The sequence below is a fragment of the Ovis aries genome, chromosome 6, assembly GCF_016772045.2.
Source record: "Ovis aries strain OAR_USU_Benz2616 breed Rambouillet chromosome 6, ARS-UI_Ramb_v3.0, whole genome shotgun sequence".
Lineage (NCBI taxonomy): Eukaryota > Metazoa > Chordata > Mammalia > Artiodactyla > Bovidae > Ovis > Ovis aries.
Window position 1 is genome coordinate 59,935,065 of NC_056059.1, and position 19,011 is coordinate 59,954,075.

Genomic DNA, 19,011 nt, shown 5'->3' on the forward strand with positions numbered 1-19,011 from the left:
TTATTCAACCAGAATCTGGCATTGGCAAAGCTTCTCAAATTCTGAAAGTCAAGTTATCATTTGAAGAGGGAGTAGGAATTGAGGGAAAAAACTCCAGAAGGTGAAAGTCCGAAACAGGATAGGTTATGAATAGACACCATGTACTGAGTGTCTACTATATTCCAAAGACTCTATGGTCATTTTACAAAATCTTTCCCAGGGAGGTGTAATTATAGCTATTTCTCAGTTGGGAAGATCAGGGCCTCCTCCTTGCTCATAAGTGGGACTGAGATTTGAATCTTACTTTATCTGAATCCAAATTTATAGCTCTCCAGAATTTCAGATTGTTCTGGGTTCAAGTTTTAACCTGATCCCTCTAGAATTGTGCAGGAGATCTGTTATTTTGAAAAGATGGCAAGTTAGTAGTCATGGCCCTGCCTTTTAACTGAAACGTCTGCAACCCCCACTGTGAGCAGGTGTGCGGAGATGCAGTTACCCTGTGATGTGTGTGCTCAAACTGAAGATCCCTATCAAGACAACGAGTAAAATATGAATGTGAGAAAAAGCAGTGATGGCCTTTTTCTTTTTTTTAAATGAATCAGATATTCTACATTAGAGAGGAACTCCCCTGGGAGTTCATGCATTTGACCCAAAGACACTCCTTTTACTCATATTACTTTGCAGTCTCCTCTCCAGGATTTGCTCTCAAAGCCTGAGGCACATTCTTTCAAATTTCGTCAATGACAGCCCATCTTTGTCCTTTTTGGGTGGATATGATTTTGCTTTGGACCTGTATCCAGTGAATAAGGTAGGTGAACAAACCAGATTATACTTTGAGTCAAAGGCAAGTTGTGAACAGAATGTAACACTACTGGTTTTTCCTCTTATAGTTTATTAAGCTGTCTCTAAAAGTTCTAAAAAGGTCCTAAAAGTGCCTTGCCTGATGTCAGCAGGGTTGCAAAAGTATATTAACTAACCAGGGATGGCTTTGAGGGGTAACGGGCATTAGACGATATTAACTCTATTATGACACTTAAAAAAAAAAAGAAGTTACACCACAGCTTGAATGATTGCGTTGAATGCTATCATCTTTTGCAACAAGACCCTGCATTGTTATGAATTATGGCTCTGCAATAAAAAGAACCAGGATGTAAATGTTTGCTCGATAAACACAGTTATACACAGCAAACAAACCAGGATTAAAATGACAGTTGAGAATCCTGAGAACCTGACATTCACTGAAACAAAAAGCAACACATTATGTTACAGTAAAACAGTTAAAGAGAAAATAGATGATGAGAATCACAGCAAGGGAAATGGTTTTTTTATAGCTATGGCTAAAAGAGGGAAGCTAAAAGATGTTTGAAATGATACTCTTATCTGGTTAGGGAGGCTGATGTTTATAATGATTCAAAGTGCATAAGGAGGTAATCATTCATGTGATTTCTAGCCTGAAGCATTCCTAAGATATTTTAATATTTAGAATTTAATGGGTATTTTATATAAGTGTATTTTTACACTGAAAGTGACACATACTACTTAACCTTTTTCTCTTCTACAGAGCTAACATTTTACAATTCCCATCATAAAATTTCTCAATCAGAAGGAATGCATGTTTTGGTTTAATACAGTTGCTTATCACATAGTGGGGAGCTGGGTAAAGATAATTACAGTCTGTCTAATGCCCTAGGTTTGAAACTCCAAACAGTCAAAGTTGGTACATCTTCAGAATCCACTGAAATATTTTATTTTATTGGGTGGCATATTGTGAATGAAGGTCTGTGTAAACATTAAAAGCTACTCACTAAATCTAAATAATTTCATTAACAGTAAGAAGAAGGAACAGGCATCTTACTCACTCAGGGTGAAAAATAAGTTTCCAAGGTTTACTATTCATTACAATTAACACTGTCACTAAGAGTTCTCTCTGGTATAAAAGGCAGAGACCTTTGCAATGGACAAAAATATTACTTATGTGTGAGATCAGAGTACTCAGTTGTTATATTATTTTAAAACCCTCAATAAAAAACGTGCTCATTCAAGGAGACTATTAAAGAGAAACCAAGCTATTGGTCTGCCATATCAGAAGACATCTCTTTTTAAAAATAAGTAATTTTTGGCTGCACTTGGTCTTCACTGCTGTGTGTGGGCTTTCTCTAGTTGCAGAGAGTAGGGGCTACTCTCCAGTTGTGGTGCATGGGCTCCTCGTTGCAGTGGTTTCTTTTGTTGCTGATACAGGCTCTAGAGTGCTCAGGCTTCAATGGTTTGCAGTTCCCGGGCTCTAGAGCACAGGCTCAATAGCTGTGGTGCAGTGACTTTGTTGCCTCATGGCATGTGGAATCTTCCTGGACAAGGAATTGAACCCATATCCCCTGCATTGGCAGGCGGACTCTTAACCACTGGGCCACCAAGAAAGCCCAGGACATTTCAGATGAAAATGTTTTTGAGAAAGCAAGTCTTTATCTTTAGCCAACTGTATTTGGCGGAGAATCTCAGAGGAAGGGTGCTCAGAAAACAGAAAATGGACCTGTGGCTTAGGGCTTAGGCTGCTTCCCTGTCTCCACAGCCCCACTCTCCCCCTTGGGAGTCGGCAGGGTGAAGAGCCACAATGGGTGGATGGGTTGGGCGGGGGTCTTCGTTCTGCTTTTGTGGTCATGTACTTTCATGCAAATTGCTTAGCCTGCTGAGGTCTTCTTAGCTGTAAAAATATATTAAAAAATGATTACCATGTAAGACTGTTGTGAGGATTAGATGAGAGAATCAACCCATGGATCAGCAAATGGTTTGTCAGTGGCTGACTATGAGGTGCCTGAGATGCGCCAATAAGCAAGGCCAGGCTCTGGGCCTCAAGGACTCTGTGCTGGATGTAACAGGGCTGTTTGGTGAGTGCTTGACAGTTAACAGAAGGTGCTGTTGGAGCTTATGGGAGAACACTAGTCCAACTCACAGTGTGGTAAGTGCTTGTCATGGAAGCTTCCCGAATATGGCTTATGAGAAGCCAGATCCTACTGGGAACTCCACACCCAGGATTTCCTTCCTTCCCACCACTCTGAATTCCCCAGGGTTTCCCCTCATCTCTGTCCCAATGCTGGGCCTCATCTCTGTTCTGAGGCCCTATACAGCCTCAGAACTTACATACCCACAGGGGTGTGTATGTGTGTGTGTCTAAGCATGTAGCATGTACATGTATTTTAGGTTATTTGCTTCCTCCCCTCACCACTACCCCTGTCCGTTAAAAGAACGAGAGCGAGTGAGCTAGAGTGAGAGAGAAAGAAAGATTTCCAGAAAAGGGAGAAGGTTAGATAGCTGTCTCCCAACCTTCTCCCACTCCCCTTGAGAAAACCTCCTCTGACATTAAAATATATGAAGAGTTTTATATATTGTTATATATATATAAATATGTTTAGTGAAGACTAAAGATATATAAGAGGCAAAAGGAAAAACCATTTCTCACTGTCAGAGCAAGAGGCTGCACAAACCCTGACTCTATGAGAACATCTGAAACTACAATTGCCTACACAGAGAGAGCAAGGCCATCAGAAGAGGCAGTGGGGGGTGGTGGTGGGGGGAAGCCGGGGAGCCGAGAAGGAAAGGAACATCTTACAGCCAACTGGCAGTACTTTTCCCAGCACCAGCCAGAGTGGATGGGAGCTTTGGGGCCTTCAGACACACCCCGATTGCCCTGCCCTGGAATATGTATGTTCTTTTGTGAAGAAAATGCCCAAGGCCCAACGCCCTGAAATTACAAACCACACTGTGGTGCCTTTTGCTTTGTTTCCCAAAGGGTAAAGGCTTGCCTTCTCATGGAGGTGAAGCAGGGCCAACCTTGGAGGCAGCTGTCCTTGCTCAAGGACACTCCTCTGCTTTTTCAAGGGGCTCTGGGGCACTGAGAAAACCACTGGATCTCTTCCTGGAAGTACTACCAATTTTCAGCTCTTTGCTGCCTGCAATTTTTTAGACACTCAGATGAGAAAACAGTTTTATCCTGCATTTGCAAAAGCATTTCTGAAATCTGTTTTCATCTCTGCATTAAATTTGCATATCGAAGCAGGACCCTCTCTGATGTGCCCCTGGGATTGCTTTTAGTCAAGTTTTTCATGAGATGAAATCAGCCTATTTTACACTGAGGAAAAATGTGAGGAGCCGTCTCTCGAGCTTGTGGCTGGCTGGGTTTAGTCTAAGGGTGGTGTTTCACTTCGGTTGTCATGTCCTTCCATGAGAATGCAGATGCCAAGTTTCTCCTAGCACCGTCTCAGCACCAAAGAGCCAGGGAGCCCTCCTCATCCTGAGCAATGTGCTCAGTTTTTTGTGTGGTAGTGTTTACTGCTTCACACCAGTTGCCTAAATGCTTAGAACTACATGGTATTTTCATTTTCTCATTCAACCTTACCCCTGGCTTTAGCTTAATTTTGGCTTCATCTTTCTTGTTTTTAATTTGCTTTATTTTGCTAAGGTATATGTATTTTTATATTGCTGCCCTAAGTCTTTTGATAACCCAATTCAGTTCAGTTCAGTCTCTCAGGCGTGTCCAACTCTTTGCGACCCCATGAATCGCAGCATGCCAGGCCTCCCTGTCCATCACTAACTCCTGGAGTTCACCCAAACTAGAGGTAAATAAAGTGTCCACCAGCCATATGTTCTGCTTACCTAGTAACATTATGATGGTGATCTGATTTTTCTGGGAAATTTTTCTAAGATGAAGTATGTGCTTATCAGAGGGCCCAAGGATCTCACCTCCCAGACTGAGTTCTTATTGTACCTTAGAAATTGATGCCTGGTTTCAGGGGTTAATGAGTCTCCTATGGACTCAGTAGTTGTCTGAGCATCTCTGAGAATGCTCATTTTTCACCACTTAGTCCTGTCATCATTACACACCAGATACATCAGTCCTCTTTTACTTCCTTAAACATGCCAAGCATTTTCCCACCTCAGGGCCTTTACACATATTATTGCCTCTGCTTGAAATGTCCTTCCTTCTACTCCCCTTAGTAGAGTACTAAGTACTAGAAAGTAGTGCTACTCCCTACTTTCCTTCTGCTCCTCTTTTTCAGCAATAGAGAGGTAACTTTACATTATAATAATGGGGGGAGTTTATATTGATGCCCAAGCCCCAAATCAGACAAATCAAACTGGAATCTCTGGGGATGGGGCCTAGGTACTGATATACATATGTATTTTTTTGCCCGTTGGTACCACATTAGAGTTCTTAGTTCCCCGACCAGGGATTGAACCCATGCCCCCTTGCAGTGGGAGTGCCAAGGCCTAACCACTGAAGTGCCAGGGAATTCCCTAGGTACTGGTATTTTTCAAAAGCTTCTCAGTCAGGGTTGAGATTCACAACTTCAAGTCTCACTTTGATTGTCAGATACACAAAGAGGCCACTCCTGGGATGTGCATCTTGTCTTGCTCTCTAGTTCACCTTCTTTTCTGATTCCTTTGCAATAGTTATTACAATCCGTAATGATTGCATTTGTATGGATGTTTCTGTCTCCTCTGACTAGGATGTAGGTGCTGAGAGCACAGGGAATATGTCTGTCTCAGCCTTTGTGTTTCTCTTCAGTTCACAGTATCAGGCACGTAACAGAATTCCGTGTCTGCAACACTGAGGGTGTGAGGGTGGCTCTCAGATGATGCACGCAGATCTGAGTGGCTCTCTGAAAGTCAGTCGAGGCCCCCTGGAATATTACAAAAGAATCCATGTTAACATTCAGTAGCTATCCTAACTGGCTAAAAGGTTGTACACACTTTCCTTTCAACTGACTCTGGTGTCCCAGGATTTTTCGAGTGAGATTTTTTTTTTTTTTTCTTTTGGCCATGCCTTGCGGCATGTGGGATCTTAGTTCCCTAACCAGTGATTGAACCTGTGTCCCTGCAGTGGAAATGCAGAGTCCTAACCACTGGACTGCCTGGGAAGTCCTGGAGTGAGATTTAGAAATAGATCCTGACTCACAGCATTTCCTTTATGTCCCTGTCTTTCCCCTTCAGTTAACTTTGACCATTATGAGTGAGAGATTCCATTTTGGTGTACCCTCCCCTACCCTAGCACTGGACTTTGCACACAGTAGGGGCTCTATAAATGCTTGTTAACTTGAGTGGAGTTGATTTTATCCTTTTGGCATATAGGCATTTTGACCAAGACTTCACCCTGGGAGGCAGCGTTTATGATTAGTTAGGGATTTGAGATGGGTGTAGGGGGCAGACTGTGACCACATCATGAAAGTTAAATGTATTGCTACAGGCAACTCAGTCATAATCTAAGTATGTGCAGATGGTCTCTACACCTGGATTGCACTGGAGGACAGATGTGTAAATTTGGATTTGGAGGCAAGTAATGAAACTCTGAGGAGTCTGAAAACAACTCTTAGTCACGTATCTCATAACACAGGTGTGGGTCCATCCAAGGGTAAATGTATGGAGGGGATGTCTGAGCTCTTGCTAAGGCTGAGTCTGTCCTTTCCAGATTGCTGTTTGGTAGTTATTAATAAAACAAAGTGAATCACCCACCTACCGCTTTCCCTCCATAGTCAGTATGTTCACCAAGTTGACGTGAAGATCTAAGGTGCTTTTTCCTAAGCTTCAATGAACCGAGACCAGTCTGCGGAGTGGCCCTGTGGCCTTTTTTTTTTTCCTTGGTTTGTTTCACTTCCTTAAGGAATCATCTTGGTTTTTTACTTTTCCTTTCCACAATTTTAAGTAGGTGGTTTGCTGGTGGGAAATTGGGGGAGGGGGAGAGGGAAATGGTCCCTCCAGAAGTGAGAAATTCAACACAAATCTGCTATGCAGCAAAGGTCTTATTCTGTCTCTCATCTGGGGAAGTTTTCATATTGTCATGGAGGAAAACACACGTGCACACACACAGACACACATCACTAACCCACACAAATGAAACCCTCTCTTCGGAGAAGCCAGCTACAGGAAATTGACTTATGCACAGGAACTTGCTAATCTCTTTTGTCACATTCGGATCGGTCCTGCTGCCTCAGTCACTGCTCACACCAAACCCAATCATCTTGGGTTTGATTCTCTACCAGCCCAGCTCTCAAAATTTTAGGTCTTCCAATGCAAGAATGTTATACTCTTGGGGAGGAAGGAAAGATAAATCCTAGAAGGAAATTGGGCTGCTTTTGTTTTTACTTACCTGCACTGAACAAATTTGACTTCCGGAGTCAGTCATTTTGGTGTCAAGAAATTTCTTCGGCATTCTACAACAGGTATGACTTTGACTTCTTTAAAACTATTTCTTCACTGTCAAAAGAAATCTTTCTGATTTATTTAGCTTTTAGTATAGATTCAACATAGTGATTACTCTGTTCAACCTGTTGTGAAGTATAGAACCGTGTTACTCCGGCAAAGAGAGTTAGTCAGATATCCAGCTACTCCCCATGCCTGCCCAAGTCTAACAGGATGCATTTAGTTTCTGAAACATTAAACATTATAATAGTTGGCTTTTTGGTTTTCCGGATAGTCTCCTAGAGAATTCATATGCTTATAATTGGCTATGATTGAGCTCAAATATTTTGGTAGTTTAAATGTCATCCTGTTTGATGAAGTAAATCCAAAGATCCTCTAAACTGTACAAATATGAGTTTAAAAATTTTCTAATTCAGAAAGAAACAGAACCAAAATCCAAATGATACAGATTCATATCTGAAATTCCTAGCTTGTTGGTTTCACCTATTCTCAATGCTAAAGTCCCTTTTTAAAAGTGATATTTGATGTGTAAGTACATATTTTTAAATGAAATCAAATTTAGTTTTTTGAAGTGGCCTGATTTGGAGATAAGCTGTGAGGTACCACTTGGTAGCCTGGGTTGTAACTAAATAAAGTTAGAGAAATCACTGGTTTGGGTTTCTTTACTAAATTAAAGCTAATATTGAAATATTCAAGAAAGCAGCAAGTAGTTGATTATCACTTGTTGATTCTAAACGGATGTTGTGAAGGATGTAAGAGAAATGTAAAAAATTCTCTATTTTGAAGGATCTAGTAGATGTGATAAGAACTAAAATCCAGGGAGCAGTGCAAGATGGGAATTAAGGAATAGATGGAATGACCATAGGCTGTAAGAGTTATAGGAGTTCTGAGAATGAGATTTGAGGGAAAGCTCGAGTAGTCTGAAAGACACAGGACTTGGAAAGATGAGAGATTGAATAGATGGAAAGGGGGTTAATTCACACTGGAAAAATTGTGTGGGCAAAAGCACAAAGGTGAGACTGACTAGAAGATGACCATCCCACTTAAGGAAATTGACCTGGGAAAAGATGAAAGCTTGTTTTACACTTTGGTAGGAAATAAGGTTGAAAAATGAAGGTGTAGATGGGTTATGGAAGACCTAGAGAGGCAAGGCTGCTGAGGAGAAGAGTCCTCTAGTCAGTGGCTGTCTGGTCTTCTTAGGCCTTTGGGCACTTCTTTCTCAGCACTCATAGCTCTGACAATTCCATGTGCGAGGTGGCCTTGGGATCCTTGCTTCTTCATGCTCTGGGCTTCCTCATGTATCTCCCACATCTATGATTCTCCACTTGCCTTCCCTCTACTGTTTTCCCCTTGTACATTGTTAATGCAGAGAAAGATTTGTGTAGCTTACGGTACCTATCCGACCTTCATTTTTGGTTACTACCTGCTAAGGAGACCCTGCAGTCATTTAGTAATTGAAGTAGACTTCCTCTTGGGCAGACAAGCTGATTGACTAATTATGAGCAAGTCTCCATTCTTCAACAGTCAGACCCCAAATCTCATGAACTATCTGTTACCTCCTTTGTGTGTCTGAATGATAAGTTGTGGATATGCTGCTATTCTTTCCCTAAGGATTCCGAATACTTTTTTCCCCTGGACTATGAAATATCTGCATCCACATAATAACAAAAGCACCTTCCAGTATACAAACCCTGACTTTGGAGCCAGATTGCCTTATGTCGAATCCTGGTGCTGTTGCTTCCCACCTGTGAGAACCTCGGACACATTAGTTAACTTCTTTAATCCTCATTAAAAAAAAAAAAAAAAGGTAAAGTAGCTCTAACAATGAATTAAAATATCTACTTCAGAGGTTGGTTGTAGGGATAAAAGAGATAAAAACATCTAAAGCATTTAGCCTAGTGCCTGGGATAAAATAAACTCTCAGTAAGTGTAGCTATTACAATTCTTATCAAGAATGGGGACACTAGAATGAAGATGGCATGGTCCCTGGCTTAGGAACAACGTATCTGTAAAGTTACTTTTTTAATGCCAGTATTCCTTTCAAAGGGAAGTGGGAGTGGATAGGTAGAAGCTGAGATTTAACATTTTTTTAGCACCAAGAATAGACAAGGCACAGGGTTAGATGTGTTGTAGTGGTAATGTACATGAGAAGAGGGAAACAAGATTAGAAATAGATTTTTTAAGCCTTTCCCTAGCAAATGCTCAGACTTAGAAGACAACTCTCTGAGTGACTGCTGTACTATTTGTGGACATCTATGGTTGATGCTCACTGAATGCTTTGGGTGGAATTATAGAGTACTTTGAATTAGAGATAAATGAGTAACTTGCTTGGGCTGTTTAAGTGAAATTATGTATTTCATGATATATTTTAATTTCAATGCTGGGAAGACACTGCTAAAAATCCATTTCTATTTAGGAATCTGGACCATTTTGACAATGAATGCCCATAGTGCTTATTTAAATTCTGGATGCTTGGATCTGGACATAAGCCAAGATTAAAAAGCATCCTGCTTTCCCATTCTGCTCTGCAGAGCAGAGATTCTTTTGGCTTTAGAAACCGCCCTTTAAAAACGCGGATACGGCCAGTATGCTCATTATGCAGGAGATTCTCAACTGCACATGTAGATTACTTTGGTTTTGTCATAATGTTACTTTTTTAAAATAGAGCTCCACTGTATTCTCAGGGTGGAAATTTGGGGGCTTTGTGTATGCAAAGGGAGGACACAAGTTCGGAGGGATACCAAAGTGGAACATGCTACAAAGCAGCCTCACAGTATCGAATGCTGGGCTGGACAGTGCGGGGTGGGGGCCAGAGATGGAAAGGATGAACAGAGGGACGTGGAAGGTGCCAGAATTAAGGCTCCTCCTCTGAGGCTTTTCAGTCATTTGACTCCAACTGCTGCTTGAATGCCTTAAGCAACTTCTTGATGCTTCGTGTAGAAAGTCATCATACTGTTCCCAGATTTGGATCATTGTTCAGAAACGGTTTGATTTGTCTGGTTCTGGCCTGGAATCATAATTCCTCAAGTTGGCTGGACATCAAAACCCTTTGAGAAGATTTTCAAAAACAGCAGTTCTCTTGTATCACACCCCAGTCCTGGAGTGGGGTCCAGGAATCTGTGTGATAAAAATACACATTTTTTTCCCCACTCAAGTGACTTAGAGACAGTTGTTCTGAGGTGAGCATTTGGGAGCCATTGATCCAAAACTCTCCTGCCAGAGCCCCAGCACTGAGATGGTAAGTTGAGTAAGTGCTGAAAAGAGGTAAAACCATCTTCCCTCAATTGCTAGTAACGTGCGTGTGTGTTAGTTGTTTAGTCATGTCCGACTCTTTGTGACCCCATAGACTATATAGCCTGCCATGCTCTTCTGCCCATGGAATTCTCCAGGCAAGATTACTAGAGTGGGTAACCATTCTCTTCTTCAGAGGATCTTCCTGACCCAGGGATTGAACCCAGGTCTCCTGCATTGCAGGCAGATTCTTTACCATCCAAGCCACCAGGGAAGCCCTTATTAATATCACACAAAAGCATTTTCCTTTGTTTTGAATTTTATTTCTTAGAATTTCTGGAAGTGGGATGATTTGGTCAAGTATGTATGTTTAGAGTTTTTGCTAACCATATTTACATGTTAATTTGGAAATGTAGGGTGCTACTTCAAAAATCCTGAAGTATTACAGACATGTAGAGGCTATTCAGTGTCACTCATGGAAAGCCCAAAGACAGGAATTTGCTTTCACATGCTGCTGCTGCTGCTGCTGCTAAGTCACTTCAGTCGTGTCCGACTCTGTGCGACCCCATAGACAGCAGCCCACCAGGCTCCCCCGTCCCTGGGATTCTCCAGCCAAGAATACTGGAGTGGGTTGCCATTGCCTTCTCCAATGCGGCTTTCACGTGAGATAGTGCCAAATCACTCTCCCACTTCTCTCTTCCAGTAAAACACAATACTAATGAATTACTTTGGAAAAAATTTCAAAGCATTACGGAATGCTTGATTGCTTCTTTGAGCATAAGTTGAAGTATTCTAATCACTACATTAGTTTCCTGTAAAACTGAAGTCAGCAGTGACCTCTTCCCCATTTCATAGAAAAGAAAACCAACAAAGACAGTGGTTAGGTAACATGAATATGGTTCTCAAAATATGTGCCATGAGAACTACATATAGTCATCCATTCAGTCACTGTTCGAGTAAATAAATGATTGAGTGCTTTTTAATAGGTGACCCATGGAAAAACACCAGTAAAATGAATGGATGAAGAGAGTATTACCCAAATTGGGGGAGAGTGGGCAGAATGAATTTGCTCACGTAGACCTCCTGTTCTTTTCTCTCTTTTTTTTTTGGATTATGTTTTATTCATTATGCATTATCATAATTTGCTAACTTAAAAGCATGGCTATTGCTTGTGGCACAGATGGAATCAGGTGAATTTTCAATGGCTTCCATGAAAAAAAAAAGGTGTGCTTTTGCTAAATATCTAGTGAGATGATAGTCAGGAATATGTGGGAGCCTGTACTTGCTTACAAGAACTGATTGTGTTATTCCAGAAAATCTGCAAACCAGATGTTAAACAATCACTATCAAAAATTAAATTCTATAAATCCCAGTTCAATAAATTATATTAAAAATAAATGTAATACTCAAAAAACTTATTACTCCTGATTATTTACAATATTTTTGTCATCTGTGCTTTTGAAGTTATCATCTCCAATTTATCTGTGTGATAGAAATATTATAATGATGTGATATATATATATTATATCGATATATCATATAATGATGCTATGAAACATCTGTATTCAGTGATACCATGTTCATAACTTGAAACTGGACCCGATAGGGGTATTTATACCACAAAATTGGCGAACGTTATAAATCAAACTCTCCACCCTTTTTTCTTTTCCTTTGAGAAAAATCTATTAAATAAACATTTACCAGCATGTTGCTTAGGAAATGTATAAAATACAACCCTGGCAACTTGGCAATATGTGGCAAGAGCTATCCAAATGCTCATACACTTTGATCCATTAATTCTACCTCTGGGAATTTATTCTAAATAAATAATTCAAAGAAGGAAAAAAGTAACATGCATGAACTGTATTATTCATTATGTATTGTTATTATGACACTGTATTGTTATTATGACAGAATGATCCAAAAATAGCCTAAATAATAACCAAAAGTGATCTGGCAGTCTTAAAGGTCATCATTAACAGTAGTTATGAAAATATATTTGATATGGTGTTAGATTAGAAAATCAGGATTACAATTTTCATGTCACATTCTGGTTTTGTTATGAATGAGGATGAAATGTGAACTTTAAAAAAATAAAGCATTTGTGTTAGAATGGTGAGATACTAGAATTTTGTTTTTAGTTCATGTATTGTAGGAGTGGTGTGTGCCTTAAAAATGCGGAGAAAGACTGTAAATAAGCGGTTTTAAGTAGTCTTAATTCATTGGAAAAGACTCTGATGCTGGGAAGGATTGGGGGGAGGAGGAGAAGAGGACGACAGAGGTTGAGATGGCTGGATGGCATCACTGACTTGATGGATGTGAGTCTGAGTGAACTCCGGGAGTTGGAGATGGACAGGGGGGCCTGGCGTGCTGCGATTCATGGGTTCGCAAAGAGTTGGACACGACTGAGTGACTGAACTGAACTGAATATTTAAGGGCAAGGCCAAGAGGAGTTTTGTGGGCCAGATGGGGCTTGCTTTTGACATGCAAATATGTACTATGAACCCCAGGTGAGGTATTGTAAATGGTGTTAGGATCCAGGCAGTCTGAAGTGGTGGATGCTAAGAAGGTTTCCTTAGGGCAGCTCTGGAAGAAAGAAGCCACTGGCTGCCTGTGGAGATTGAGGAAGAGCCCACAGAAAAGCTACTGTCAAAGGCAAGAGAGAGGGAAGAAGATTTCTTAAGAGATGCTGATCTCAGAGGCAAGTCAGATGAATATGAAAGTAGCTCCATTTAGATCTCAAAACAATAGGGCTCAAGTCAGGAAGAAAATGATTCTTGTAAATCATGGGTTCTCTAATCTCAGCTGGATGGATGGGGGATGTATTAACAAAAGCAGCTTTTACCTCCATGGATTACGATCCAATTGGTCTGGAGGTTGGCAGGAATATTTTTAACTAGTCCTCTGGCCTCATAAAGATTCTGAAACAAATGGTCTGTAGATAATACTTTGAGAATGCTAATAGATTAAAGGTGATAGTTTGGGTTGGCTTAGAGAATGTGCATGCGTGTGTGTGTGTGTGTGTGTGTGTGTGTGTGTGTGTGTGTGTGTGTGTTTGGGAGCAAGCCTACTAATACCTTGAGGCTTAGGATCAAAAAAGGGTGTGACAACAGAGAAAGCCCCAAAGGGACAAGCTATTGTGTTGAATCTATAGAAACAAACTAAAAACATGAGACCACACTCTTGATACTCCCTAAAGGGGAATGTAGATTATGCCATAAAATTCCCTTTTACAGGCATTTGGACCAACTGAAAGTAGCTATGAACAGGGGAACTACAAGAAGGAAGCACAGAGAAAAATGGTCAAATGGAGAGTTGAAGACCCATGAATATTCTATTTCAAATTATTGGGAAGTGATCATCAAGCATAAACCTGGAGGAGAATACACATTGCTGTGTTTAGAAAATGTTTGAGCTTTAGTGTATAATAATATCACATTAAAGAAGTAAAGCTTGATGTTTGATGAAATGTATTTTATATAGAAAACTATAGCCCTCAAAGGAATAACATCAGACATGTGCCATAATAACAATGTATGTATCACAAAATAAACATATTGAAGTAAATCACATTGCAGTAGCAGAAGCCATTCATACTGAGATTATTGATTTCACCTGGCTTTAAAACCTTAGTGACAGTAATAAGCTCTCAAATCATCTTTAATATTTTTGTTTTTTTTCTACTTTATGCTGAAAATTCTTCAGTTAAAAAAAAAATTTCACATTCCCTATCATCGGGGCACTAGTCTCTCAGGATGTTCATAAATTCCTTTTAGAATCTGATGAGAACCAAAGACCATATCCCTGAGAAAAAAGCCCATGTATAGAAACTACATATTTGTCATACACTTTTGGGAGATTTAGGGATATCCTCTAGAGTGCATCCCCAGTGGCTCAGATGGTAAAGAATCTGCCTGCAATGCAGGAGAGCCAGGTTTGATCCCTGGGTCGGGAAGATCTCCTGTAGAAGGGAATGGCAACCCACCCTAGTATTCTTGTTTGGAGAATTCCATGGACAGAGGAGCCTGGCGGGCTACAGTCCATGGGGTTGCAAAGAGTCGGACATGACTGAGCAGCTAACATTGAGAGTGCATCTATGGAAGATCAGTAGTCCAGATGCCTCATATTAAGAAATCCTGCCTCAGAGACTGTCAACACATCAGAGGAGGCCTTTCAGAAGTTGTGAAAGTCCTGGTCATTGCTGACATTGGACTTAGCTGCTAGAGAGAAAAATTGATAGTAAAAAGAGGACAAGAGGGCAGGTACACGTGTAGTTTTATAGCACTGGATCCTTAAGCTGGGTAAACATGTGGGGCTAGAGGTGGTTCTTGTCAGAGTATATATGACCAATGTTCTAAGTCCTTAATTCTTAATTATCTTATGTGAGGCCAAGATCAGTAGCCATTCAGGAAAATAGTCTCTAAGATCCTACTTTAATGTCTTACTGACTGTCGTGTGGTACCTACTTGGCATAAGAAATACAGGCAGGTTGTAAATACCGATCTAGCCAACTCCAGAGTGTAGCGAGTGGTGCTCAGTGAGTACTGGATACCCAGCCAGGCTACTTTTAGCGGCGAAAGGCATTATTTGCTTGTGTGTAATGTGATTACTTCAGAGTGTGAAATGTTGGTTTTCCTATCTGAAGCTGAACATCTGTTAGGGCCCTGATTTTGGAGATAGTACTTTTCCTGTGTAGCCTGTAGACCACAGAAGCCCAGTTGGCCATCTTCCATTAATGGGTGCCTGACATGCAATTTGGGGAAGTAGGTGTTTTCAGTTGAAAGTTCATGCCTTTGTTAATGTACTGTCCACTTGGACAGTGATAGGGACTTAGGCAGGGTAGGGAGATTTACCCCAAAGTCATCTCTTTAAACTGGTCAACTCTGTTGAAAGTGATAAAACCATACTGTCATGTCATGTTAAGAGACTGGGGGAGATAGAGTATGGGGAGGGGAATTGCACCGTCTTCAACCCTCCAGAGAAAAACTATGTACAATTGGCTTAACAAATTGTGAAATTAGTGAAATTGTGATATTGAATCAGGCTTCTCTTGGTTTGGCATAATGTAAGGATTATACATCTTTCTTTGAGATAGAATAGGAAAGTCTGTAACAAATACCAATATATATTTAAGTAATTAGTGTACTTCACCTTCTACAACCATTTTAATTATTGTAAACTCATGACTACAGCTCCTGCCAATTTCAACTCAGTGTATTCAATGTGTTTTTTGATGTATTCTGTGTATTTTATTATTATTATTTTTGGTCATGCCCATAGTGTGCAGGATACAAGTTCCCTGACTAGGGATTGAAGCCATGCCCTCTGCATTGGGAGCATAGAGTCTTAGCCACTGTACTGCCAGGGAAGTCCTCATTAAGTGTATTTTAATTTAATACTCTTGCATGTGTGCCTGGTCAGTCGCTTCAGTTGTGTGTGACTCTTTGTGACTCTATGGACTGTAGCCTGCCAGGCTCCCCTGTCCATAGGATTCTCTAGGCAAGAATACTGGAGTGGGCTGCCATGCCCTCCTCCAGGGAATCTTCCCTACCGAGAGATTGAACCCAAGTCTCCTGCCTCTCCTGCATTGCAGGTGGATTTTTTTAACCTACTGAGCTACCTGGGAAGGCCCTAATACATTTAATGCATTTAAATAATATTGCATCATAGAATTCTCAGTTACAGCTCAGAAAACAGAAATATCCCATGTGCTCCAAAGGCCACTGGCAAACTCTTCTTCCCCTTTTCTCCTGCAGATTGCTTCCCCTGCTTCAGCATTCTGCCTAGCAACCTAATTGCTGATGTGGGAAACTGACTGACATTTGTCTTTTTCTCCATACTTTCCCTTTCTTTTCAGAGGTTCCTTTGAAAAGTAGAATCCCTACTTTTCCTTTGTTTTCCCTTGTGCTATTCTAGCTGCCTCCTTCTTGAGCACTAAAAATAAAAATAAAAATAGATACACATATCTTATCATGAAGCTTTTTCTCAGTTGCCACAAAAAATTCTACCTGTCTTTGTTCCAATCTTGAGCTAAAAATGATCTCAACCATGACTGAGAAGCATAAGAATGCCTGTGATTAATCCTTCTAACAAAGGAGGGCCATGTATTGGGATTCAAATTTAAATAATGTAAGACCATTGTCCTCTGCTGCAAATACCCTTAAAGAGTTCAGAAATCCCTTTTGGTATACTTTTTTGGGGGATAAAACCTGACTTTCCTCAAGCTCCAGTAACTTTGGACTGTAACTTGCTGTAATTTATATCGATAGTCATTTACTCACTCTCTCTCTTCCTCTGGCTGTAATAAGGAAGTAGAAGAGGGTGTTGGACGTATATACAGGAAATAGGAGGGGAAAGGCAGAAAAACTTTACATGTTGACAGTACCACAATTTCCTACATTTGTTGATATGACAAGTGATATTGTCACTCTATTCCTATACCCAAACTATCTGGTAATATTAGAAATATCTGTAATGATGTTAACTTTATAATGGGCTTCCCTGGTGGCTCAGAGGTAAAGAATCTGCCTGCCATTGCAGGAGACATGGGTTCGATCCCTGGGTTGGGAAGGTCCCTTGGAGAAAGAAAATAGTAACACGTATTTGTAACAAATGTAGCATATGCTTTTAACCTAAATATACATGTATATATTTTATTTATGAGTATTTAGGTTTTCACATATTAAAAACACCGTCATGCTAGTGCTTTCCCTCCAAAATGTGCAGAAACTATAGAAAGGCGCTTAAACATTGCTTCTTACCATAAGAGAAATATAGCTGATGATTAAATGGATCACTTGAATTAATGATGGGCAAACAACTTTGCTGACTCCCATAGGTATCTTTTCTTCCTTCTTGTTCTCTACATCTCAGGAAAAGAGATTTCAAGATATAGAATATGGCAATGTTTCTATTAAATACTAGAGCCATGAAAATACACAGGCAGTTTTGGCATCGTGACAGGGAAGTTCTATGTAAAACTTGGACCAAACGTTGAAAACCCAAACCGATAGTTTTGGATTTCCCCGAGGGCTACCCATTTGATATGTCATCCAGGAAAGACCCAACACATACAAATGTGGAAGGAAAAACAAAAGTTTTGTCTTCCAACAGGGGCTAGACTCTTGTGGTTTTCAGTTTAGAAACTAAACTGTGCAATTGCACTCATGAAAAAGAGTCACTAGCCTTTTCCGCTTAAGCTCATGTTCAACTCTTTCTTCTGACCTGTGACCAGTCAATCTTATGAAGTTATATTATCTTGAAGCTCCCTCGGATTTATTGTTCTTTTCTTTGGAGGGCTGAAGTGATCATATTTAAAATTTTTTCTACATTTACCCTGTTTGGAGTTTTCAGTGTTAGTGCTCCTTTATATATTTGGTCATGACTGGTTTTATTTCTCAACAGGTATGTATTTCATTATTTTACCTACCGATTATAATTGTTTGTTTCTTTTGCTAATTTTGAGAGTGCTTAATGATTCTTACATACTAGATCTTTAACAAAGTAATTACAAAAATGTAGGGTAAATAACAAAGCAAATTCACTTGCCTTCAAAGAGTTTGATGAACGCTTCGAGTTCATCAGAGTTTGTTCAAGAGTTTGATGAACTTTTAAATTATTATCAAGTTTTTCCTTTTTCTATAAAATAAAGGCCAAAGTACAATTTATAAATAATATCTCCAGTCAGGGAAAAAGAGTTGAATGATCCTTCTACTCACTATGTAATATGCTATGTTCTAAATTATTATTTTAAATTACTTTAGGTAGCTATGGAAAGGCCATTCTTTTAAGAAAAATTGCAAGTAACTGGGCAGTCTGAAGGAATAGCCTTAAAATGTTCTTATCCTGTGACTGCTTCTAAGAATTGATCCTAAGAAAACAGCAAGTGTTTTACTATAAAAGCATAGCTTTTCAACACAATAATTTTTTGAAGAATGTTTAATAGGTGAGAAAAAAATCAGAGTTTAAAATCATATATTTTTATTTTAAAGGGCTTATATATTCTTACATGAATTCAGAATGTGAAGTAGATAAACCAGTATGTTAAAAGTTATCATCTAGTATATGATAAAATTCTATATGGTTTTTATGTTTCCTATATTTTCTGTGATTTGCATATATTATTTTTATAATAAAAAGGAAAAAATCTTCCAAAAGAAAGTCAATTTATGGTGTGAGGTTAATAGTGAAACTAGTAAAATGATTTTGATGTGAGAATTATTTTGACATCTTGAAGAAAACCTAATGCTTGATAGTCCTAAGCCTATAATTAAATTTTAAGATTTAAATGATCTTTAGCTTTAAAGGGATTTCAAGTTTCTTTTATCTTGAACCTTGAAAATCACTTTTATGAGAGATGTTGGAGTTATTAAATAGGTTTATGTTATTAAAATAAGAGAATTAGCTTTAACTAGTATCAGAATTTAAGTAAAATACATGATATTCAAATAGTGAATATAGATGTTTATCTAAAAATTTTTTAACATGGGAAAAGATTCCCAGAGAGATCCTTTAAGAAGCATATATTCCTTATGTATCTTAAATATTTAATTTAGAAATAATTGACTTTCAAATATTTTGAAAGATACCTACTAGGCAAATCATTTGCTA

At 39.5% G+C, this 19,011-nt stretch overlaps 1 protein-coding gene across 4 annotated transcripts in view; it reads left to right on the forward strand.

The window, feature by feature from the left end:
* The first annotated feature begins 617 nt into the window (after positions 1-617).
* The window catches only part of RHOH (ras homolog family member H), a 51,553-nt gene continuing 33,159 nt past the window's right edge, over positions 618-19,011 (forward strand). For 2 of the 4 annotated variants that reach the window (XM_060416637.1, XM_012179330.4), the window contains exon 1: positions 6,961-7,190. The gene's annotated coding sequence lies outside the window, so the exon portion shown is untranslated. Of the gene's footprint in view, positions 788-6,960; positions 7,191-8,781; positions 17,806-19,011 lie in introns of those variants that run through there. The other 2 variants (XM_060416635.1, XM_012179331.4) reach the window with 2 other exon arrangements.